The sequence below is a fragment of the Castor canadensis genome, chromosome 16 (assembly GCF_047511655.1).
Source record: "Castor canadensis chromosome 16, mCasCan1.hap1v2, whole genome shotgun sequence".
Taxonomy (NCBI): domain Eukaryota; kingdom Metazoa; phylum Chordata; class Mammalia; order Rodentia; family Castoridae; genus Castor; species Castor canadensis.
The window spans coordinates 62,669,660-62,694,416 of NC_133401.1; the positions used below are offsets into that span (position 1 = coordinate 62,669,660).

The 24,757-nt window shown below is 45.2% G+C and overlaps 1 protein-coding gene across 15 annotated transcripts in view; it reads left to right on the plus strand.

The window, feature by feature from the left end:
- Nucleotides 1–24,757, plus strand: part of LOC109702162 (protein transport protein Sec24A-like) — a 205,001-nt gene that overhangs the window by 34,349 nt on the left and 145,895 nt on the right. Inside the window, exons 10-15 of one of the 15 annotated variants that reach the window (XM_074057245.1) lie at nucleotides 11,715–11,982; nucleotides 12,227–12,378; nucleotides 13,117–13,175; nucleotides 14,634–19,186; nucleotides 19,689–20,901; nucleotides 23,086–23,684. The exons of 1 other annotated variant lie outside the window; for it this stretch is intronic. The gene's annotated coding sequence lies outside the window, so the exon portion shown is untranslated. Of the gene's footprint in view, nucleotides 1–11,714; nucleotides 11,983–12,226; nucleotides 12,379–13,116; nucleotides 14,323–14,633; nucleotides 20,902–23,011; nucleotides 23,685–24,757 lie in introns of those variants that run through there. 13 more of the 15 variants (XM_074057246.1, XM_074057241.1, XM_074057248.1 and 10 more) reach the window with 13 other exon arrangements.

Consider the following 24,757-nt stretch of genomic DNA (forward strand, 5'->3'; position numbering starts at 1 on the left):
GACGGATTTTGGGATTTTGCTTTTTGGTCTTTGTTTTTGCGCCCTGTTTTTGCTAATATTTTTCATTTTTATTTACCTTTTGATTTGATATCTTTCTTTTATTTTTTTCTTTTGATTCTCTTTCTGTTACGTTTCCTTTTTTTCCTCAGGTAGCATTGTTTTTTGTCTTTATTATTGGTTATTTTTTTTGGGGGGGGGCTTTTTAATTTGTTTCTTTTCTAAAATTTGGTAAAGATGCCACGATCATTCTATGATGAGAGGTATGAGTGGCTGACAGCACAGCGCTCTCTCAGTGCCAGGTCCCCTGATGAGATCCTGAAGGCTCAGTATTGGCTCCTGAGGACCATAGGCGAAGGCTACTTTGGCTATGTGAAACTTGCCTACCACCACCTCACAAGAACCCAGGTTGCAGTAAAACTACAGCAGAAGTGGGAGAATAGCTCCTACCTTGCGAATGAAGTCTCTATACTGAAGACACTGGACCACCCTAACATCATCAGACTGTTTCAGGTGATCGAAACAGTGGACCATGTCTACCTGGTCATGGAGTACGTGAGCGGAGGGCAGCTCCGGCAGCATATCAGAGACACCCTGCGCCTGTGTGAGGAGAAGGCCCGTGGCATTTTCAAGCAGATCCTGTGTGCAGTCAAATACTGTCACGACAGAGGCATTGTGCACAGAGACCTGAAAGCTGACAACATCCTGCTTGATACTGAAGGCAACGTGAAAGTCATCGACTTTGGCCTTGGCACCAGGTACTCCATTGGAGAGGAGCTCACAGATTGGTGTGGTGCCTTTACACACCGGGCACCTGAAGTATTCCTGCGCCTACCCTATGATGGCCGAAAGGTGGACGTCTGGAGCCTGGGCATCGTCCTCTACTGTATGGTGACGGGAGCCTTGCCCTTTAGAGGGGAGACTGTTATGCAGGTGCGGCGGGCAGTCCTGGAATTAAGGTATGACATACCCAGATACCTTTCTATGGGCTTGAGAAATGTCATAGTTCAGATGCTCACGAAAAACCCTAGTGAGAGGCCCACTGTAGACCACGTCGTGGGGCACCCTTGGCTAAGGCAAGGGGAGGAAGGGTCACCTAGTCCAGCTGTGGAGCGTCTGCCCAAACACCCGGACCCTGCAATCGTGGTGGCCATGCGTGACCTGGGTTACAACCCAGATGACATTCGCCAGTCTCTACTGCAGAGACGATTTGATGAGGCGATGGCCACCTACCTCATGTTGAGAGATCAAATGTGCCAGGAGGTTACATTCAGAGCCCGAATTAAGCCCCAGGTGCGCCCAGAGATTGTGCCCACCCCATCCCCTGCAGACCCTTCCACCTTTGCTCCCCCCCCAAGGAGGAGAGCCAGTGCACCTGGCCTTCTTCAGACCTTCACGTTGTCCTCCGATGACAAGACAGGGCACAGGGGCAGAGGAACAGCCAGCCTGCCTAATGTTCCCCTCTGCATCCTGCCAAGGAATGTCTCTACCACAAGCATCGTCCCCCAGCCTGGTCCTGCGGCTGCTCCGCCCCCTGGGGAGGTAGAGAGTGGCATGTCCTCTAAGGGAATGTCCTCAGATGAACACGCCTTCACCAGCGGGCAGCCCCACGATGTGGCCACAGTGCCTTCCAGCGGGAATATTCAAGGCTGGAAGAGGGTGAGGAGGAGGATTGTGAACTCTGTTTTAAGACTGTGTTGTTGTGTGCGGGGCCAAAAGTGACACCCTCACTTCCACAACTAAGTGGCTTCAGTGAAAGCTACAGACAGCTGAGAAAGGCACAGTAACAACAGAGAGCCAGAGGACCCCGTGTGCGGTGGATCCTTTCACCATAGTGTGGGGGTTGGACCAGGTATATCCTCAGCCAGCTGCAGGAAGGATTCAAGCAGGACTTTCAAGCTGCTGTGAGCCCAGCAAGCCCAGCAAAGGCCTCTGTCCAGCGCAGGAGTGAGGAATGAAACCGTCTTTCCACGGAATGGCCAATGGCCAGGGCCTCTCCTCATGGGACATGGAGGTCTCCACTAGGAAAATCACCTGGAACCAAAATGTGAGGAAAGCCTGGGAATAGACCAGGCATGTACTTTTTCAAGTGCCCTCAAGGTTTGAAATAGGCACCGAAAGTGCTGCTGCTGAACGTCCGTATTTCCAATCCTCTGATCCGTGTGCCAAAGGTCTGAAAACAAGCGCCTTCCTCTGCATCCTCCAATTGCTTCCTGGCATCAACATAGTCTGGACCCACTCCAGCTTGCATCCCTTTCCACCTGTCAGTCAGGATGCCGGTTCTCTTCACCTCCTAGTGAACAGCAGGGGGACTGTTGTCCTGGGAGGAGAGCGGTGAGAGCCACGCACATAGAGGAGGGATGCAGCATCCGAAATGCCCTCATTCGGTTGGTCCCTCCTAAGGACCCCATGTGCTCATGCTCAACAGGCCTGGGCAGAGCAGGGCGGAGGTTCCTACTTCTGGATGGGGACGCTGGAGTTTGAGTCATAGTGGTGACGCTGGCCAAACTTTCCCCGCCACCAATCTCAGGGTATTTAAATCTCAGCTCCTCCTCCTCCTCCTCCTCCTCCTCCTCCTCCTCCTCCTCCTCCTCCTCTCCCCCCCCCTCTTTTTTGGTGGTACTGGGGCTTGAACTCAGGGTCTTCACCTTGAGCCTCTCCTTTAGCCCTATTTTTGTGAAGGGTTTTTCGAGATAGGGTCTCATGAACTTTTTTGCCTGGGCTGGCTTTGAACTAGGATCCTCCTGATCTCTGCCTCCTGAGTAGCTAGGATTACAGGTGTGAGCCTCAGACTCCTGGCTATTGAATTCCAGGGTTTTTTTGTTAGACCTATATTGATGTATTGCAGAAGGAGAGATGTGGGGGCAGGTCTGTCTAGGTTAACTGCTGGGCAATCTGAGTATTGGTTGTCTCTCCACTCAAAGATGAAAGGAATTGGGAATCTTGGTGCACAGGGATGCAAAAGGAGGCATCTTTTGATTCTAGGACTATACACTAGGAAGCTCTGTGGGGATTTGAGTTACTAGGCTACATGTATAAGGAACAATGGGGGAGAGGGAAAACTCCCTTGCTGATGGCCCTGAGTTCTGGTTCCATCCTGTAAGAGCCATCTGGTTTTTAACTGCCAGTAGGGAGTATTGCAGGGGAAATTTCCAGGAGGTTTTAGGTCAGCCAATCAAAATTTAGGAATGAGGAGCTAGAGTCCTCTTTGGCCCTCAGGTTTGAGGGGATATTGGGTCAATTGGTGAAAAAGCTGAAGTCTTTCAGACTTGAGTTGGAGAAAGAGAATGTCCACAGAGCGTGGGGTTCCAGACCTCAGCGGGAATTTGGTGAAGTTAGAAAGGATCAATGTCAAGAGTAGACACTGTCAACTGATGCATGATAGAGTGCCTGTATACCAAGTGCAAGACACTGAGTACAAAGACCAGTACTAAAACAAACAAAAAGACTGAACCTAGTGTTACCTGTGTTCTGGACACTAAGGCTGGTCCTAGCTTGAATAAGACAGAGGCATTAGGCAGTACCAGGAAAGAATGAGTAAAGACAGAGGTCTCTAGAGAGCTGACAAGCAGGGGAGTAAGGAACATTATTGGGCCTGTCCATCTATTCCTGTGAGGAGGATTGGGGACTGTTAAGGAGGTCCAGGGATGGTAACTAGGGAAGACTATGGATCCCCCATCTCCATCAGAAAAGTAATTTTATTTCCTGCCACATTCAGGGTTAAATGGGAGTACTCCATGGAGATGGAGAACACGGGAGCCTGTATAACCCCTGGGCCCCATCAGTCGAGCTGTAGGTCTCCCCCAGCTGTTTATTCCTCATAGTCCAAGTGACCACGCATCTGCCAGTCACCCCGCATAAGCTGTTCATGAGGATCCTGGGCTTCAAATGACCTCTCCTGTGGGCAAGGGAAGGGCAGTCCCACTTTGAGTGGCACTCCTGTTTGAAGTCTGGACATAAGCCAGGTGGGAGACACGGATTTTGGCCATTGGAACTGAAATATCTAGGCTGGCCACAATTATAGTAGGTGAATGAGGACCATGGGGGAGCCTGTGGTATCCTGGGATTAGGTCAAGTAAGGCTGGGGCTAGTGTCCACAGCCTGAGGCCACCCTGCAGTGAAATGCAGTTGGCAGTGGCCATGGCCATACAATCAGCATGTCACCACTTTTCATTTGTAAATGCCTCCTTTTGAAGGGCTTGAAGGCCATTTTTAGCTGGGTTGAGAAGGAAGTTTGGGGGGCCCTGTCACAGATTTTGGAGTTTTTGTCTAATGTCTGGTGAGAATTGCCTGATAAAATGTATGACAAGAATTGCTAGATTCTCCAGTATCTCAGTCCTTAGGATAGAGTATTTGTGCATTGCCCTCCTACCCTGGAAAGAAAGAGGGAAATGCTTTTGATGGTGCCTTGAGTGGTTTCTCTTAATTTATAGAAGTCAGTATGTTTAATCACGTCCCTACGCATGCCCTCCAAGAAAAGACGTGTGATCATATGATCTCTTTGATGTCTGCTCACATGTCACCAGACCATGGATCCATTCACAGTCCATCAAATTCCTCATTAACTGAGAAACACAGGGAGAGATAGGTGAGGGGACCGCTCAATGTCAGCACAGGTTTTATTTGGGAAAGAATATGTGGAGGACTGTGGACTCCAGCTAGAGTCCACAGCCATTTAGAGACTGGGGTTAGATAAAGGAGTTTGTTGGAAAAGTACCAGGAAGATGGCTAGCAGGAAAAGTCTTTGGCTAGGCAGCTAAGGAAGATAAGTTGTGATTAGGTCACTTGTGTGTTTAACCATCCCGTGTTCCTGGTGACAATGGCTAAGGGCAGATGTCTGTCACTCTTTGGGGCTAGGTGAGGTGCTTCAGTTAGCCATCCACACGGCATATGAAATGGCATCTGGTCGCAGCAAGGCTGCCCTTATGCTCACTTTAACATCCCTACATCCCTGCCTTGTGCTATATATAGTTTGGGAGAAGGGACCACAATAGTCTGTTAACTGCTTCTTGCTAGGTTAGGGAGTTGAGGTCTCTGAAAGGTAGAGCGTACTGGCAGGGACTTTTTGTTTTAGGCATCTGTAGCAGGCCATCTGGAGGAACAGGATTGAGTTGAACTGTTTTTGGGTAGTAGTGTGGACCAAAGCACGGAGCCTTTGGAAAACAAAGTGAGAAAGGAATTTAAAGATAAGAGTTCCACTGTCAGCAGAATGAGGAAAAAATAACAGTTCCCAATGGGGGGGCCACGTGTGGCATCCACTTAACTCAGGCAGACCACTGTCCCCAGTTGACTGTCACATGTTATGGGAGACCAGAAGCACTTTCCTGGGATTTTTAGGAATGTTATGGGAGATCAGAATCGCTTTCCTGGGATTTTTAAGAGCATTGTGAATGAACGCAGACTGGTTGACATAGAAACAGCATTTATCTTTTTTTTTTATTATTATTTTTTTTTTTTGGCAGCACTGGGGTTTGAACTCAGGGCCTTCACACTTGCTAGGCAGGCACTCTTACCACTTGAGCCACTCTGCCAACCCCACAGCTTTGAACTTATAAAGAGACACCGTCCCCCATCATTAGCAGTTAGGAGGTCAAGGGTTCACCAGTGGGCTGGGGGAGTGGCTCAAGAAGTAAGAGCACCTGCCTAGCAAGCATGAGGCCCTGAGTTCAAACACCAATGCTGCCAAAAAGTGCAATATGATAGTCCCAGGGGTGTGGTTCAAAGATAGAGTGCATGCCTAGCAAGCCCCATAACAAAAAAAGAAAAGAAAAGAATTCCCTAGTTTAGGAGGACCACCCCTGCTAGGAATCAATTTGAGTTTGGAGGGTCTGGGCTAGCTCTTCTAAGGTGACGGAGAAAGTTCTTGATGGTTGTTGAAAGTTTAGTGAGGAAGAGGTTATTCCCGCTATCCCAGTCCCCAGGGAGCCTGAGAGTCCCAGGCCAACAAGGATTGAATGAGTTGTATGGCTCTTTGGACTCAGGCTCCCAAGGTCAGGGAAGCTTAGTGGGGAACCTGAATTGTTTGGTTATTTTGTAGTGTAGCCACATCCAGAATCTGGTGTCCAAGGGTACAGGTGCCTGAGAAGTTGGCAGGTAAACAAAGACAGGAAAATGTTCCACACAGGGAAAGGAAGCCTGGTGCAGACAGACAGAAATTGTAGGTCAAAGTAGCCACCTTGGAGAATGTCTTTTTTTTTTTTTTTGGCGGTACTGGGGTTTGAACTCAGGACCTCATGCTTGCTAGGCAGGCCCACTGCCCCTTGATCCAGTCCGCCAATCCCCCGCCCCAAGGAGAATGTTTTGGTCTGGCACCAGTGGGGCTTTTCCATTTCCCACACTGGGAAAGAGCAGGCAGCATGGCCCCTGTGAGAGGTTGGTATCAGATTGTTGGGTAAAACCCTGATTTGGAGTAAGGCAGAATTGAGTGAGGTCACTGAGTGTCTCTAAGTGGTGGGAGCAGAAGGTGAAGTAGGAAATCTGGGTTGGACAAAAGTCCTGGTGCCATAGTTACTGGAGGAAGAGGAGGCCTGTGAGGCACGTGTGGGACTGAATAGGGATGGCAGCATAGCCCTCTGCAAGATAGTATAGAAAGGACTCAAAATGGGCTATAGTTAGAGGCATGGATGAGTCAGGATGTCAGTGATCCTGGTAAGGTGGAGTGAAGTGGGTCCTGTGGGGAGAGAGGAATATTTAAGTGGGGAGCGATGTTGGTATATGGGAGCTCTCACCTTTTTTCGGGTTCTGACTGGGTTGTACCTTTAGTGGAGTTTGGTCAATCCAATGTGGTTGCCCATTAACCTGGGCCATGGTGGGCATAGTCAAAATCACCTGGTGTGGCCCTTGCCATTTTGGCTTTAGTGGTGTTGAGGAATTGGAGATACAGACTTCATCCCTTGGCTTTATGGCTGGAGACTGAGCTGGAAGGTCAGAGGAAGGTTTACAAAGTGAAGCTTTCAACAAGCATATTGTCTACATTGTTGTCAGGAAAGGTGGAGAGTGAGCCAGATGTCCTCTGTGAGAAGTGAGGTAGAAGTGTGGGGTATGTGGTGAAGGACAGAAGGACAGCCATAGAGTAGTCCTGGCAGACTGCCTTGTGCCTGGTGTGTGGGGAAGGGTGGGGCCTAACACTTGCCTGGGGCGGGGGGACACCCGGGAGCAGATAAAGTAAGACTAAGTGGCTGAGTTAGTTGAGCTTGAAACAGATTTAGTGAGTGAAAGAGATTATGGAGATGTGAAAGAACTAGGTATTCCAGAGCCCGGGTGAGAGTGGTGTGTTCAGTCCTTGTGTTGGGGGGGTCGAAGTTGGGGAAGGTGAGAAGAGCATGGGTTAAAGGGCAATCCTTCCAGGAGTGTCAGGTGATGAATTTCCCCGGGTGGCAGCCTTGACTAGGCATCTGCCAGAGAGTTGTTAAGGGAGATGATATCTGTGATCTGTGCTGGCACTTGCAATGAACAATGGCTACTCACCCAGGTAATGGTGAGACCCAGGTTAGTGACTTGTGAAACTGATGTTTGGCCCTTGGAAGGGGTGACCCTATATCCCTTGTTATGTGGTAAATTATGTTGTGTGGTATGTTTGAGGGGGGCTACACAGGAGCAGATCATCTACATACTGTAAGAGTTTATGAGAGAGAAAGAGAAAGAGAGAGAGAAGCAAGAATGGGGAATCTTGGTGTACAGGGATGCAAAAGAAGTCTTCTTTTAAATTTAGGACTGTAACCAGGGACCCTGTGGGGATTTGACTTAGTAGGGTATATGGGTTAGGGGCAATTAGGGTGGGGGGAGAACTGCCTCATTGGGGACCTGAGATCTTGTACCATCCTTTAAGAGCCAACTGTTGCGGTTTTTTTTTTTTTTTTTTATTTTGTTTTGTTTTGTTTTGGTTTTTTTTTACTGCCAGGATGGGGCTGTTGCAGGGGAAATTGCAAGGGAGTTTTAGGCCAGCTGATAAAAATTTAGCCAGAGTCCTCTTTGGGCCTCTGGCTTTAGAAGATTTGAGGGGCACTTGAGGGAGAGGTTGAAGTCTATCAGAAATATTTGACTAGAGTCAAGAAAACAGACGTCCAGGGAGAATAGTGTCCCAGACCTCAGTGGGAATTTAGTGAAGTTACAAAGGGTCAAAGGTCAGGGTGACTTGTGGTTATGGGGCCAGAAATGCCAGTCAAGAGTGGACACTACCGACTGGGGTTGTAGCTCAAATGGTAGAGCATTGCATAGCAAGTGTAAGACACTGAGTTCAATGCCCATTACCATAAAAAAGGTGGACCCAGTGCTACATGTGTTCTAGACACAAAGCTGGTCCTAGCTAGGATTAGATATGTCTATCAAGAGCAGGACAGGGGAATTTAGGCAGTGCCAGGGAATAATGAGTGAAAACAGTGGTCTCCAGTGAGCAAACAAGCAGCAAGGAAGCAACCCTGTTGGGGCTGTCCATCTGTTTCTGTGAGGAGGATCAGGGATTGAACAGTGAGTCCTGGAACAGTAACTAGGACAGACTATGAAGCTGCCATCTCTATCACAAAAATAATTTTATTTCCTGCCACATTCAGGGCTTCACAGGAGATAGAGGTAGAGAACACAGGAGCCTATTGAGCCCCTGGACCACATCAATTGAGTTACAGGTCTCCCCCATCTGTTGATGCCTCATAGTCCAGGAACTGGGTCAGAGGCATCTGCCAATCACAAAGAATAGGCTGTTCATGGGATTCCTGGGCTTGGAATGACCTCTCCTCATGGAAAAGGAAAGGAAGTCAGTCCCATTTCCAGTGGCACTCCTGTTTGAAGCATGGACATGAATCTGGTGGGGGACATGGATTTTGGCAGTTGGAACTGAAATGTCCAGGCTGGCCATTATTATAGCAGTCTAAGTTGAATTATGGTAGAACCTGTGGTTGCCTGGAATTAGCTCAAGTAAGGCTAGGGCTAGTGTACAGAGCCTGAGGGCTCCCTGGAGTGAAAGGGAGTTGGCAGTTGCCACAGACAATCAGCCTGTCACCTCTTTTCAGCCCTTGGTACCTCCTTCGTTGAAGATCTGAAGGCCTTGAAGCCATTTTTACTTAGGTTGAGAAGTGAGTTTGGGAGGCTCTGTTGAAGATTTTGGAGTTTGTCTGTCTGGTGAGGATTGCCTGATAAAACGTGGGAAGAACTGGTAGACCCTCCAGTGTCTCAGGGTCTAGGGTGGTGTGCTTGTGCACGTCCCCTCTGATCCTGGAATGAAAGAGGGCTAGATTTTTGGTTGGGCCTTGAGCGATTTCCCTTAATGTATTGAACTTAGTTTGGAAATCAGTAAGTGTGAGTCTTCTATCTTTGTACTTCTCAGTAAAGATGGTGACTTTTCTGGGTTCCTTGAATTTCTATATGAATCTCAAAATTGGCTTTTCAAATCCTGCAAATAAGTTAGATGGGATTTTGAGGAAGATTACATTGAATCCGTCACAGGATGAGCATTGCCATCTTAACAGAATTAATGGTTCATGAACATGGAAGAAGGTTCTGTTATTTTTAGAGCTTAATTTCTTTCAAAAATGTTTGTAGTTTTAGTCTTTCACTGAGATGGACTTAAATTTCTAAAACTGTATTATTGGTGTGTACTGTAAATGTCCCTATGTGACTATGCCCTTTCCCTGTCTTCTTAGTTATTTTTGGACTACTAAGCTAGTGTATAGAAATCCACCTGATTTTTCTGTATTGATATTGTGTTCTGTAATCTTGCTGAACCTGCTGCCTATCAAGTACTACTAGGTTGTTTTTATTTATCTATCTAACTGTATTTATTTATTTGCATTCAACTCTCATCTATAATTAGATCTATTAACAAATGCATATTTGTAAATTGCTATTGTATCGAGAAATTGTTTAATATTGCCTTTCTTCCTGGGTTTTATTGAAATGTAAGGCTACTAAGAGTGCTTTATTTGATGGGGAAAAAAAACAACTTTGTGTCAGTTAAAAAATTTATAAAAATTATTTCATACTTCAAATTACAAAAAAAGAGACAGAAATCAGCAAATAGGAAAAAAAATACCAGACATATCTCAGTGCTTTTGGATGAAAAGAATTTTGTAAAGTAACTTTTGTCCTAAAGAATTGTTCCAAAACGAAAACAGGGCTAAGTCAAGAAAACAGGAGGTGTGGAAAGTTATGTAAAGTATACACAAGTAGATAGTCAAACTGTGTACAAGAGGAAGCTTATCAAAGGTTTATATGTGTGATTTAGTTGGCTATAATTTAAAAGTCACCTAAAGAATTTTCTGAGGTTCAAATCTAGCATACTGATGTAAAACTAAAACCTGATTCTCTAAGTCTGTAATGACAAGGCTATTTCAATATTGATCTATTCTTAGTAACGATTGCAAGAAACTGGCTTAAAGGAAGGTTTTGTGTTGTCTCAAGATAATCATATGTGTTTGCTGTTGATCTTGTGAAGCTTTTGACTACTTAGGAAGCTAAACTTTAACTGAAGCAGAGTTCATTTAAGTATCTGTTCATGTAAAAGTCTTTTTTTCTTTTTAAAATTTTTTTTGGTGGGAGTGGGGTTTAAGCTCAGAGTTTTGAGCTTGCAAAGCAGGCTCTCTACTGCTTAGACAAACCTCCAGCTTATTTTGCTCTGCTTAATTTGGAGATGGGGTTTTTCTGGACTGTTTGCTCTGGTTGGTCTCATACGCGTGCAATTGGAAATATGTAGAGGTGCGTGTCTCAATTTTATCTAACCATTATGCAAACATTTTCAAAATGAAAAGTGTGAATGTGTACATGTGAAATGACCAGCTCATGCTCTCTTTAATTCAAATGTATGACATCTACACCTTCCACATACAAAAATGGTCAATAAAACTTTTGTCCATCCTGCCATTTGTAAAATAACATTCAGGAAAAAAAGAACCCAAAAACCAAAAAAACAACACAAAAAGACCCTGACGTTTGGGCAATCTTGCTACTTGAAATCTGGCCTGCACATGTATGTCTTGACTTAACAATTTTGTTAGTTTGTAAAGTGATACAGGGGATTTTGTGGTGACATTTCCACATATGAGTAGTTTGTACTCTGTTAGGTTCATCTTTACCATTATTGGCCCTCTACCACCTCCTGGCTTCTTAAACTGAATTCACCCTGTTTTGGTGTTCCATCTTCATGCACATACAGGAAATTCATGGACCATATTCACCCTGCTTTATCCTCTTCATTTGCCCTTCCCCCTTCCACTAGTGCCCTCTCCCTAACATCACCTGTTTTGCATGCCTATCCTTCAGTGTTTAAGTGTATGTTCATTGTTCAAAAGGGTTTTACCTTGGCATTTTACCTGTAAATTATAATACTTTTATCTGTCTAACCGCTCTATTACCCTCCCTTCCCCTTTCCCCACGACCCTGACATTCAGTGGTTGTGTCAGCTTATTGTTCTAGAGACCTCCTGTGCCTGGATGGGAATCTTGTTCTTGATATTTTGGAGGTTTTCTGCTATTATGTTCTTAAATGTGTTTCCTATAAAGGCATAGGAATATGCCATAATTTGTAGGTTTGGTCTTCTAGTTCCCTCAACATTGAGGAATGTTCAAACAAAGGGGACAATTTAAGCAATGTGAAAACATTTGCTTTTGCTGAAAAGCACTGACTCCTTCCTTGGGCACACAAATTAACTGAACAAAGGAGAAAGACTTAGCATCTCTGATTCAGTTTTGTACCTGTTATCCTTTGCTCTGAGTTATTCTCTCCTGCAGTCACCTTGGGATGAAGGAAGGATGGGAATGATCAGTAGCATCTTTGTGAGAAGGGACTGAAACGATCCCTAATGACAGTGGAGCCTTGCAGCACAGACCACCTTTCCAAATGAGGACAGATATCCATAATAATGAGGATGCACTGTGGAGCAGGAGTAAGCACTTTTTGGGCGCCAGATTGCTCCCCTCAAGTGTTGGCGGCAGTAACAACTTCTCCAGGACCCTGTAAGAGCAAGGACTGAGACAACATCCAACCAGATCAACACCTGTAAGTGTGACTGTTTAACTGTGCATACCTTTCAAACCCTGTCCCAACTCTGTAGCTATTTAAAGCCAAAATGCATGTCTGTACCCCAAAGATGGCTAACAATGGGATGAGTGCTTACTTTGCCTATTCCTATGGTATATCCCTGGCTAAGTAATAAATTCCATTTCCACAGTACTACCCAGGCTGAGTATAAATCTTTCTCTGCCCTTAATAAACATTACCATCTCTTTATTTGCCATAATAGAAGTGAGTAGTCTGACCTGACACGTGGAAGCCCAGGAGTTTGGACCTGAGACCATCACACTGTAAGGAAGTTTAAACTGGCTGTGTCAAGAGGAAGAGAGATGTCTAGCCAGCGCCCAGGTGTCCTAGCCATCTGACTGAGGGGCCAGACCTGTGAGTGAAGAATCCTTCTGTGTATTCCAGAACTGGGAAACATTGCATGTAGCAGCAGGGTTGTCCATTCCAGGTGGCAGAGAACAATTCATGACAAACAGTTGCCAACTTAGAATATTCAGCTGATGATTTTCCAGGTTTAAAATGGTGCCAAAGCAATGCACATTCAGTGGAAAACACACTTGGCATTTTGAATTGGGATCTTTTCCTGGAATGTGGAAAATTAGAGATCTTCTCTCTAATGCTGGGCAGCCACAATGAGCCACAGCTCCTAGTCAGCACCAGGATCCAGAGGGCAGCATCTCATACTCTCCAGTATGCTGTGTTGCTAGCATTTAACTGGAAATTGTTTTGTATTTTCACATCCCATCATTAAGTTACACAGTAAGTTACACAAAAAGTCATCACTTTTGCCCAGCACCAGTGGCTAACGCCTGCAAACCTAGGTACTCAGAGATCAGGAGGATCCAAGTTTGAGGCCAGCCCAGGCAAAAAGCAAGACCCTATCTAACAAACACCCAACACACAACAAAAGGAGTAATTGAGTGGCTCAAGTGGTAAAGCGCATGCCTAGCAAATGTGAGGCCCTAAGTTCAAATCCAAAAAACTCAATAGTTTATTCTCTGTTAGTAATTCCCCAACTGTAGGCAAATATGTTTTGATCATGTGTAAGGTAGGCTATGGTGTTTAAATGCATTTTTGACTCACATATTTTCACCTTGCATTGGGTTTATCAAGACAACCCCATCATAAATGAAGAAGCGTCTGTCCTGAAAAGTTAGGTGTGAAGAAGTAAGGTAAGGTCACCACATTGGAGGTGGAGGTGAGAACCATGAGGCCCACAGTGGGAGGGGCAGGGTATGAAGGCTCCCATGGGATGGTTCTCCAGCACCAGCGTTGGAGCCGCAGAGGGACAGGAGGGCCTTTTGGAGGTTGGGCAGCTGGCATGGGGTGTTTGTGCCCATGGGAGGTAAGGAAGGCATCCAGACAGGAGGCATATCCTTTCAAATATTTACATATGAAAACATGATGTTTGCAGTTTAAAAAAAAACATGAGAGCTGGACATGTATAGTTCTAGTGACTTGGGAGACAAAGCTGAGGCAGGAAGATGGCTTGAGCCCAGGAGTTGGAGGGCAGACTGAGCAACATAGGAAGACTTTGTATCAAAAAGTTAAAGAAAACCGCCAGGCACCGGGGGCTCACACCTGTAATCCTAGCTACTTAGGAGGCACAGATCAGGAGACTCATGGTTCAAACCCAGCCTGGGCAAATAGTGCGCAAGACCCTTCCTCAAAAAACCCATCGCAAAAAAGGCTGGCTCATGGCTCAAGGTGTAGGCCCTTGAGTTCAAGTCCCAGGACTGCAAAAAAAAAAAAAAGAAAACCAAGCATGGGAGGAAAGAATAGGTGAGGGCGTGGTGGAAGGGTCAAAATGAGTCATGGGTTTTGTTGTAGTGAAGTGATGATGGGTGCTGCTACACTGGAGTCTATCATCTTAGTTAACCTACTCACATGCTAGAAATTCTGTAGAATAAACATTGTTGAGGTAAACACACAACCACAGTGCAAGGAAAAAGGCTACAAACTGAGAATGGAATTGTGTGCCACACATACAGCTAGTGAACAGAGTCTAGAATATACTTGCTTCTAGACAACAAAACTCATCCTTGTTAATATGAACAGACATTTTATTTCTCAGAAGAGGAAATAGTCCAATAACCTGAAAAACTCATTGTTAACTTCATAATCATTAAAAATGCAAATTAAAGGCATAATTATAATAGGGTCTGGTGGTGTACATCTGTAATTCCAGCACTTGGCAGGATGAGGCACAAAGATCAGGAATTTGAGGCCAGTTTCATAGCAAGATCCTATCCCAAAACAAAACAAAAACATAATTACAAACTAGTTCATTCTCATGAGATAAACACAAATTTGAAATGAGCAAGGCTGGATGTGGTGGTGGAAGCCTGTAATGCCAGCACTCAGGAAGTGGAGGCAGGAGGATGGAGAGTTCAAGGCCAGTCTATTCTGTATGGCAAAACCTTTCTCAGGAAAGAACGTCAAATTAGGACTAGGGATGTACTCGGTGGCAGAGCGTGGGCTTAGCGTGAGAAGGCCCTGGGTTCTGTCTCCAACATGAAAATCAAAAATCATTGTCCTGTGATTCAACTGGGTCTCAGCATTGTTCACTGGAGTGTAAATTCCTCAGCTGCTGTGACAAATGGTGACCAAGTTTATTCTCTTCCTTTCAGTGCTCTGCTTCTCAGTGTATACCCTAGAGATGCTCAAGGGACAGGGTTAAGGAACCCCAAAGTTACTTTGTAATTTAGGAAAAAGAAAACCAAAATTCCTGGAAACAGCCAAAAACCCACTGGGACAGTGATTAGTAAATTGCATATGCAATGACCTGCCGTGTGCAGTGCTAATGAACTACTGGCGTGAACAGAAATGAGTCTTCCCAACATGATGTTGAGTGCCAAAAAAGACAAATCAGAGAAAAACCCCAAAATACCTTTCTATAAAGTTCCACCACAAGCAAAACTAAGCATCATCAATACCAACAGATGTGGGCGCGTACACACACATGTATAAATATGAATAGCACAGGAATCATAAAAAACTCAGTGCGGTGTTGGAGGGTGAGGATGCCTGGGAAGGGGCTTACATGGACTTCTAAGCCTTCTATTTTCTTTCCTTTCTTTTTTTCTGGTTTGTAGTACCATGGAATTACAGGTGTGCACCACCACACCTGACTCTGCTTTGTAAATGTTTTTATTAGTATCTAATAGTTGCACGGGGGTTCTGTTGTGACATGTCGATATATGCTTATCAGTTTGGTTCATCCCCTCCATTGTTCTCCCTCCTCCCCCTCCTCTACTTGAAATGACTCTGACAGGTTTTACCATTCCATATTTATTCATATATAGAAAATACATCAACCATATTCTCCCTCCTCTACCCTCTTCATTTAACCTTCCCCCTCCCACTCATGCCCTCCCCTTAACACGATCTGTTTTACATTCCTGTCCTTCATTGTTTAAGTGTCCATTGTTCAATGGAGTTTTTTTGTGTATGTGGTTACTGGGGTTTGAACTCAGGGCCTACACCCTGAGCCACTCCACCAGCCCATTTTCTGTGATGCGTGTTTTCAAGATAGCGTCTCACAAACTATTTCCCCAGACTGGCTTTGAATGGCGATCCTCCTGATCTCTGCCTCCTGACTTGGTAGGATTCCAGGCGTGGGCCACCGGCACCCAGTCTCAATGGAGTTTTGCCTTGGTATTTTACCTGTAAATATATTGTACTTTGATCAGCCTAACCCCCTCTATTACTCTTCCTTACCCTTTCTCCCTACCCCATGTTGTTCCAAAGTTTTCAGTGCATTTCATTGTGTCTTGTTCCTGCACAGATTTGTTGTATTTCGATATTACTCGCCTCTTACTCTTTTCTTTCCCTCCTCCCCTAGTCCGTGGACACGAAGACTTGAACTCATACTTAGCAAACGTTTTAGTATTTAAACTTACTTACCAATGGCTCAGATGAAATATTTATCACATTTCCATTTCTTTTTTTTTGATTTTCTGGGACATGATCTCATAGCGTAGGCTACCCTGGAACTTGATATGTAGCTCAGGGTGGCCTGTTACTGTGATTTTCCTGCCTCAGCCTTTGAGTGCTGGGATTATAGCACTCGCCACCATGCCCAGCCTTACTTCACTTTTTAACAGTTACTTTTACATTATCCATGAACTTGAAGATTGTAGACAGTGTAGTAAATACTATAAGTCAATTGTTTTACCATTAGTAATTTTTGTTTTTCAAAGAAAACAAAAATTCAGTATTGCTGTATTTGAAACTTAGTGTAAGACAAGGCAATATGGTAATGTAAATTTATCACATCTACATTCAGCCAGTTAAATCCGTCTTATAGTTATGAGAAACTGAAACAAGCTGAGGCCAGTTGGTTATACGGCTGAACCAAACTTGGAAGTATTGAATTGAAATTTTTATAGCAGTAGATTTTTAAGTACAGTACTGGCACAGTGGCTCACACCTGTAATCCTAGCTACTCAGGAGGTGGATATAGGAGAGGTTTGCAGTTTGAGGACAGCCTGGGCAAAAGTCAGTGAGACCCCATTTAAACCAATGAAATGCTGGGCATGGCAGCTGACCTGAGTGGCCACTGCACTGCCTCAGACCTCTTACCTGTCCCCGGGTCTCTGGAGCCACATCCAGTCAGTGGGAAGGGATCCAGCAGCTGCTGCAGGCTGAGAAGTGGACAGCTGAGAAGGTGTGCGAGGGCCACAAGTGAAAGAGCCAGAGGCTGAAGCAGGCTAAAGAAGACAGGCTGAAACTGACCAGTACTGCCTGCAGGGGGAGAAAGAGCTCAAGGCCAGGAAGTTGTGGCCCTGGGATCCTCTGGCAGTTGCAGCACTAAGGTGGAGATGGTGACCCAGGAGAAGATGACCATCCTCCAGAACTACTTCTGGCAGAATAAGGATAAAGTCGTGGGTCACCTCTTGGCTTTTGTGTGTGACATCCAGCCAGAAATCCACAAAAACTAGTGCATGGATGGATAGGACAAGAGAGAAGCACTTGTTCCGTGGGTTGGCACAGTAGACGCCCTTATGGAATATGGACTATTACCAAAGCTCCCGTTCGGTTCTTCTGAAAGGCATTAAATTATTTCTCTACGCAAATAAGGCTTGTGCCTCTCATCCCAGCTAAGAAGGTAGCATAAACAGAAGGACCCAGGGGACAGCATGGGCAAAAATGTAAGACCCCCTGGAGTTGAGGCTGAAGCAGGAGACCACCTGCTTAACAAGCCCAAAGCACTGAGTTCAAACCAACAGTACTGCCCACAACTAAAGCAAGACTATTCAAAAACAGCAAATAGTGCTGGGGGCATGGCTCAAGTGCTAGGGTCCCTGGCTGGCAAGTGCAAGGCCCTAATTCAAACCCCAATATTGACTCCTAAAAATATATAAATACTAAAGAACCCTTGAAAACTCACAAGAGGCCTCAAACTCACTAGTGTTCACAAGGGACAAGGAAACAAAAGAATGAGACTCAGCGAACACAAACAGCAAGAGTTTACCAGGGAAACAAACTTGGAGTCTAGAGATTGGAGAACATTCATTTTTTCCATTTTAGTACAAACAGCAAGGGCATTAACAATGGAATCAACAAATCCATATGTATTTTAGGATCGATTTTTCTACTCTGAAGAATGTCATTGGAATTTTGATAGGGATTGCATTGAACATGTAGATTGCTTTTGGAGTATAGCCATTTTCACAAGGTTGATTCTGCCAATCCATGAGCATGGGAGAGCGTTCTATCTTCTGATGTCTTCTTCGATTTCTCTCTTCAGTGGTTTATAGTTTCCCTTGACAAGGTCTTTGGTTTCCTTTTTTAACTGATTCCAAGGTACTTCATTAGAGTTTTTCAGGTTATTGCAAATGGGATTATTTCCCTGATTTCTTGAGTCTAGTGACTATTTCTTTTGCTCTGCAGAAGCTTTTTAATTCATTTATTTTTCTCTTAGTTGCTAAGCCATTAGAATTCTATTTAGGAAGTTGTTGCCTATGCCTATATAATCAGAATTCCAAAACTATTGAGTAAGAGTGGGGAGAGAGGGCATCCTATCTCGTTCTGACTTCAGCAGGAATGGTTTCAGTTGTTCTCCATTTAGTATATAATGGTGGTATGGGTTTGTCATATATAGCCTTTAATATATTGAGGAACATTCAGGAAGGCATATTTTGAAGCAGTATAGATGTTAAGTCTGTTTTTCTTTCCCCAAAGTTAAGGCTGTAGTGAAGACTATCAGTTTTACTTTTTGGGCTGAAGAACCAGTCAGCTGGCAAAGGCTGAGGTTCAATGATTTCTCTTGGCTCACCACTGTATACCCTGCCTTTCTCTCCTCATTTAGCAGAAAACTAATTCCATCAGTAAACCATTCAGCCTCAGTTTCAAGGAGTGGCTTATCTGATAGGTCTGGTTTCTGTGCATAAGTTTGTATGATCACATGCTTACAAGTATGCTCAGTCATTAGCTCACAGGGCAGCAAAGATGCAGGATTTAGGATGTTTATCTTCACTTCTGGGAACTCTAGAAGGTTGGCTTGGTATTTAGTTAATCTCTCCCTGGACATCCCCAAGTGACTTTTTAGTTCCAAGGTGGCTCTTACCTAATGGGTGGTAAGGTAAGAACTTCTAGCTGCTGACCCAGAGTAGTGGCCTCCTGTACTAGGAAGGTAATGGCAAGTATTGCCCTCAGACATCGTGGCAAACCCAGGGCAACTCCTTCCAACCTCTTAGAATGAGGGAGAGGGAGGGGTGGGGGCGGGGAGACATGACCCAAACAATGTATGCACATATGAATAAATGAATAAAAAAAGAATGATAGGCAACTGGACAAGGTTCCATCCCTAGGTTCTGAGTTAGTACCCTACAGTTAGTACCCTTTTGGTGGCAGAATACCATACAAGGTTTTTCCAAATTGGGAGTTCTTAGGAACAGGGCCTCAGTGAGGCCCTTTTTATGGGTTCTACAGGCATCATCTGTTTCTCTAGTCCCATTAGCAGCACCATGCTCAGTTTTCCTATTATATCCTGTCCCAAGAGTAAACCATGACATCCAGGGACTCTAAGAAATCTATGCATGTTGGTGGAGTGGCTGAAGTGATAGAGCACCTGCCTAGAAAGCATGAGGCCCTGAGTTCAAACCCAAGTACTGCAGAAAAAAGAAATTCCAAGAAATCTGTACATGAAGACTTGGATCTCAAAATAATAAGGCAAGAGGTGGGTGGAATTTCTAACCCTATTTTTTCCCATCAACCTTCATTACATCATCAGGGAGAAAGGCTTTCCCACATAGGTAGGAAGAACAGAGTAAGTTGCCCCATATCCAATAGGAAGTGAATTTACTTACCCATGTGCTGATCTTAGGCGGGGGCTGCTGAGGGCACTTCTGGCACCCTCAGTTCTGCTCTGCTTCTGCCAGTGCAGCCAGAGTCTTAACTGCCTGGGTCCTTCTCTGAGAGTGGGGACAGTCAACCCTCCAGTGCCAAAACTCTTCTTTCAGAGCAGTTTTGACAAGGGCTCGGGGTGGGGGTGGGGGGCACCAGGCAATCCATGGCAAAATGCCGAGGATTCTTGCATTAGTAATAGGTTGACTTTGGGATTGCCTCCTCTCTCACGTTAGGGTGCCTTGCAAGGGAGGGCATTCCCAATCATGAGACATGGCAGCCATAACTTTGTCCTGCTTCCTTTCCTTACTCTGTCTTTTCTTTTTCTTTTCCAGGTTACAGTTATTATAGATCAGAAAAGCAGTGTCCAGCAAATGGATTTTATTAGTCTGAGGTTCAAGTTGTACCTTCTGAAGCTTCCACCTGAAGTCTGGGGTGGACTGAGTAATAAAATGGTGGCCTAGAGGGAGTGGCCCCTCTCTAGAGCAGGGATTGACACTGATATATTTTCTAAAGGCTTCCTGCAGCCTGTCCTAAGATGATACGGGACTTCTACCTGAGTAATTCCTCTAACCTCATCATAATTAATGGGTTTAGCATTCCTGATTTCATGCCCATGAGGGTTGCCTCCACCATGTTAGCTTTCCTTCACCTCTGCCCCCATCCCCAGAGTGTTGGTAGTCACAGTTAGGCTCATTTTCAGGGACAGTATCAGTCCATAGCTGACAATCCCAAGGGTCACATCTGTCTCCCTACAATCAGCAATAAGTATTCTTTCTTTTTCTGTGAGGGTGAAACAGCTGGCCAAAAGGAACTGATATTTCTCCAGGACAGATGGAAAGATAAGGATAGGGTGTGAAACCCTTCTGCAAATTTATCAGGGTCCTCAGAATATCTCCTACGTTTTTCTTTGCACTGTTGGATATCAGCTACAGAAAAAGGCACTTATACCCAAACCGGCCCCTCCAGCCCCTCCATCTCTCCCAGCGGGAACAAGGCTTGGGAAGCCTCCAAGGAAAGTGTTTCACTTCGAGTATATAGGGGTCTCAGGAGTGTGGGGGGCTCATCAGAGGTTGGGGTGCACAGGGAGGATTATAGTAAGGAGAGAGGTGTCCCCCGGGAGCCAGGCGTCGCTCCCTGTAGCAGGGGATCAAGGATGTCCACATCCTCATTATTTGCTTTCCTCCTTTGGGGGCTGGAGGTCGACCTACAGAGGGAAGGGTCTTGACACAAGGCCATAAAAGCTTTGGCATACGATAGTTATCACCATATGCCTTTTCTCTTACAAAACAAATCTAAGTGTAAAATGGGATTATAACTTCAGCTCCCATCTTGGGCCACTTTACTTGACTCCCCAGTTGGTATTGGGCCAGGCTACATTCCAGTAGGAGACAATGTGTTTCTTTTTCAGATTACCAGGATCAAAATGATCCTGATGTTTAAGGATACAGCCAAGTGGAGAATCTGTTGGGATACATGTACTTCTCCCCATTTTGATCTGAAGAAAGAATAAAGGAGAAGAGAGAGAAGAAACACAACCCTTAGGAGGTAAGGAGGCTGGGACTCCATGAGCCCTTAGGGCACCCTCTATGGTCCTGAGATGGTAGAGGGGAATGAGAATGACCCCAACTTTCCTCCAAAACATGGCCAGACGTCTTTGGCAGTGGATGGGCATCAACATGCTGATATTTTTGGCTCCTCCAATGGCCGTGTCCAGTGTCCACCAGTCTGACCCCTGGGTGGAGGCCTCTGCTTTGGGCGTCCAACCTGAATCAGGTGTGCTTGGTGGTATATAGTGATAGACATGTGCCAGGTGATCCAGATAAATAAGGAAAGTGGAAGTGAAAGTACACTGGCTCAGTAAAGTGGGGAACAGAGGTGGGATTTTGTGTAGGGGCTTACCTCCTGGCTGATTCACCAAAAATGGTACTGGTGGGTGGGGTCAGAAGACCCTGGTAGAGAAGAGCTCAGGTACTTGGCATCCAAGCAAAGAATTAGATGGTGACATACAGATAGCAAAACAGTAACAGTGTTTTATTGAGAGCAAGAGTGTACACTCCCCAAGAAAGGGGGGAGTATCAGGCTGTGAGTGACAGGGGTTACCAGCAGCACCTGTAGCACCCCTTTGTTGGGATGGGTATTTATACACTGCAGGGGGTGAGAAAAGGGAAGAGATTTGAGTGGTACTTAGGAGTGGCTTTTGTTGATTGACCATATATGTGAATTACATGGGCTCTAATTAGGGACCGTTGTACATATGCCCCAGGTTGGGTCCAGATGAAAATGCTCTTTCAAAAGGGGCATTTTGGAGTCATTCTGGGTAGAGATAGATCACCTGTTCCCCCATAAGGCTAGCTCCAGGGAGGCTCCATGTCCCCCATGACCTGGTTTGGGTACTTTCGCTAAATTTCCTGCCTTAATTCCATCCCTGCGAGGTTTGCCAAATTCTGTAACCAGAGCTTCCCCTTCCCCCAGCAATAGGGCCTGGCTCTGGGTTGGAACACCCACCTACATTAAGAGAGAACAACATAATATGTATAAGAGCAGAAAATGGATTTATTTACAGATCAGGTGAAAACTGGAGACTGAGAACTTCTTAATCCATGTCTGCCTTGCCCATAACAAGGACACAACCTTACAGAAAAGGTCACAGTTTACAAAAAAAAAAAAAAAAAAAAAAAGTCACAACTTACAGAAAAGTGTTACACTTTCAGAAAAAAATGAAACAAAGTTCAGGAAGTACACATGTGCTGACTTAGCTGTAGGTCCCAGTTACCAGAACTGGGAGACAGTCTTGCTTCTGGTGCCAGGGTTCTTGTGATTGTTTTCACTCCCAGCATGAAATTTCCTTTAAGGATCCAACGCCTAGAGACCCCTTACACTGGGGATTGACCCAGGACTTCATGCAAGCTCGTCAAGGGCTCTACCACTGAGCTACATCCCTAGTCCTGCCCTCTACTTCTTATGCTGTATGTAGGTGTATAAAGGCTCATGTCATCATGTTCTGTAATTTACATATGCATCCATACATGTATAGTTAATATTTATAAAAGAAAAATAGTCATAATAAAAATGTTTGAATGAAACTAAACTGGGTTCAGCCCCAGTGCATGAGAACCATCCCAAAGGCATCATTGAGACTGAAGAAAGAGAAACAGGCACATATAGAATGGGACAGAGTACAATTTCTTGGGGACTTAGTGATGGGAGTGTGATTTGGGGCAGCAGGAAGACAAAGTGGATCCCCACGGGTTAGGTCAGATGAGAAATGTTAGGAGAAGGTGAGTTTATCCAAGCCAGAGTGTATCTGAAGAATTCTAAGCTAGTATCAAAGAGTCAGGCACATCCAGCCACCAAGGTCTAGTTCAAAAGCTCCACACACTGCTCTAATGGATTTATCTGCTGGGAAAACTGTGGAGGAAAATCTGACAGGTTTTTCTTTAGAGCCATCATGGCGGTTACCACTCAAGATAGCTGCAACATGTCAGGCTCAATCCATATAGAAACAAAGAGGCCTGCCCACATCTGAAGCAGTTATGAGAAATGAAAGTGCTATTTTCTTTCTTGCAGTTCTAGGGAACACAGGGTTTTAAGCTAGACTGGCAAGCATTCTGCTACTTGAGCCATGTCCCCAGGCCATGAAAATGCTTTTTATCAGTTCTCAGGAGAGCTGGGAGGGCAGTTTATGCCTCTTGTTTCACCATTATCAAAGGAAGCCCCTTTCATTCTCAGCAGCGTCTGCAGCACCCAAACGTGATCAGCAACAGACTCTGCACCACCCGAGCATGACTAAACGGTTCCAGTGATGGAAACAGTGGACCAGGGCTACATCATCATGGAACACAGTAGTAGGGCAGAGCTCCTGCAGTATATCCAACAGACAACTGCCTGCATGAGAGCGAGGCCCATGGAGTATACAAGCAGATTGTGTGTGCCATCAAATACTGCCACAAAAAAGGCATGATACACACACACACGTGAAATCTAACATCCTGCTGCATGCCCAAGGATACATCGAGAAGAGCGACTTTGGCTTTAGCTTCAGATTCTAATAGAGTTGTGTGCTGTTTTTGCATTCCGTGACACCAAACTCTTCCTGTACCACAAATACAATGGCCCAGGTGTCCCCCTGGACTACATGTTCACAGCTACCTTCCCATTTAAAGGGAAGACATTTTTGCAGCTGCACCAGCAGGTCCTGCACCTAAGGTATGACATACCATCTTACCTCTCTGTGGAACTGCAAGACATCATCATTCAATTACTCACCCTCAGGCCTAGCGAGAAGACTGCCCTGGAGAACATCGTGGGGAGCCTGTGCTTCAGCCAAGGTGAGGAAAGGTCACTGAGTCCTACTGACACACTGCCTAAACACTTGAACCTTTCAATCCTGGCAGCCATGTGTAAACTGGGTTACAAATCACGTGCGATTGATGAGTTTTTATTAATCAGGAAATTCAGTGAGTAATGGCAACATTCCTCATGAGTTCAAACCCCAGTAATGCCCCACTCACCAAATTTAGAGTTTTCACAACATGATTTTCTTCTTGCTTCTTTCTTCTGTATCCTTTTGTCACTGGAGAGGAAAGGGATAGGGAAGATGTCCTGGTGAGAGAGAAGGGGGAGAAACCCTCAACTCATGTTCACAATTTCCATCTAACCAGGAAATGCTGTTTCTACATAAATGAATCAGGAATAATTCCTATTACTATTAACCAAGTAATTACACCTGTTTGTGATGACCAATAAAAATTAAAAATTGGGGTATGGACCACTTTTCCTGGAAGCTCAATGTCTGATCTAGGTATAAATGCTCACCACTTTTCTTGGCCCTCTTTCTGCCATCTTTTCTTTACTCATTTTTGGCCCATGCCTTCTCTGCTTTGTGATACCTTTTCTTCAGCACTACAAAACCTTATTCATGAAAAACTTGCACAACCCCAAGACTCAAATACCCAACCGGGCTATTCATTTTCAACCCATACCCCAAAGTGATTCCCCTTTTTTCATACTGGGGCTTGAACTCAGGATGTACACCTTGAGCCACTCCACCCAGCTGTGTCTGTCATGGATTTTTTCAAGATAGGGTCTCAAGAACTAGTTGCTTGGGCTGGCTTCGAACTGTGATCCTCCTGATCTCTGCCTCCTGATCTCTGCCTCCTGAGTAGCTAGGATTATAGGTGTGAACCACAAGCACTCAGTCCAGAATGACCCCTTGACTCCTCAGGGACAAGTCTGTACACCTTCTCAGCATGAAGCATGTATAGAAGATGGACCTCACATCCTCAACAACCCTAGAGTGGGTGGGGGCGGGGGTTGCCCCTTGTCATCTTCCAAAGAATCATCTCTTCCATGTCTGATGGAGGGAACTGTAAAGCCCAAAAATTAGTCTAAATAACTCCCT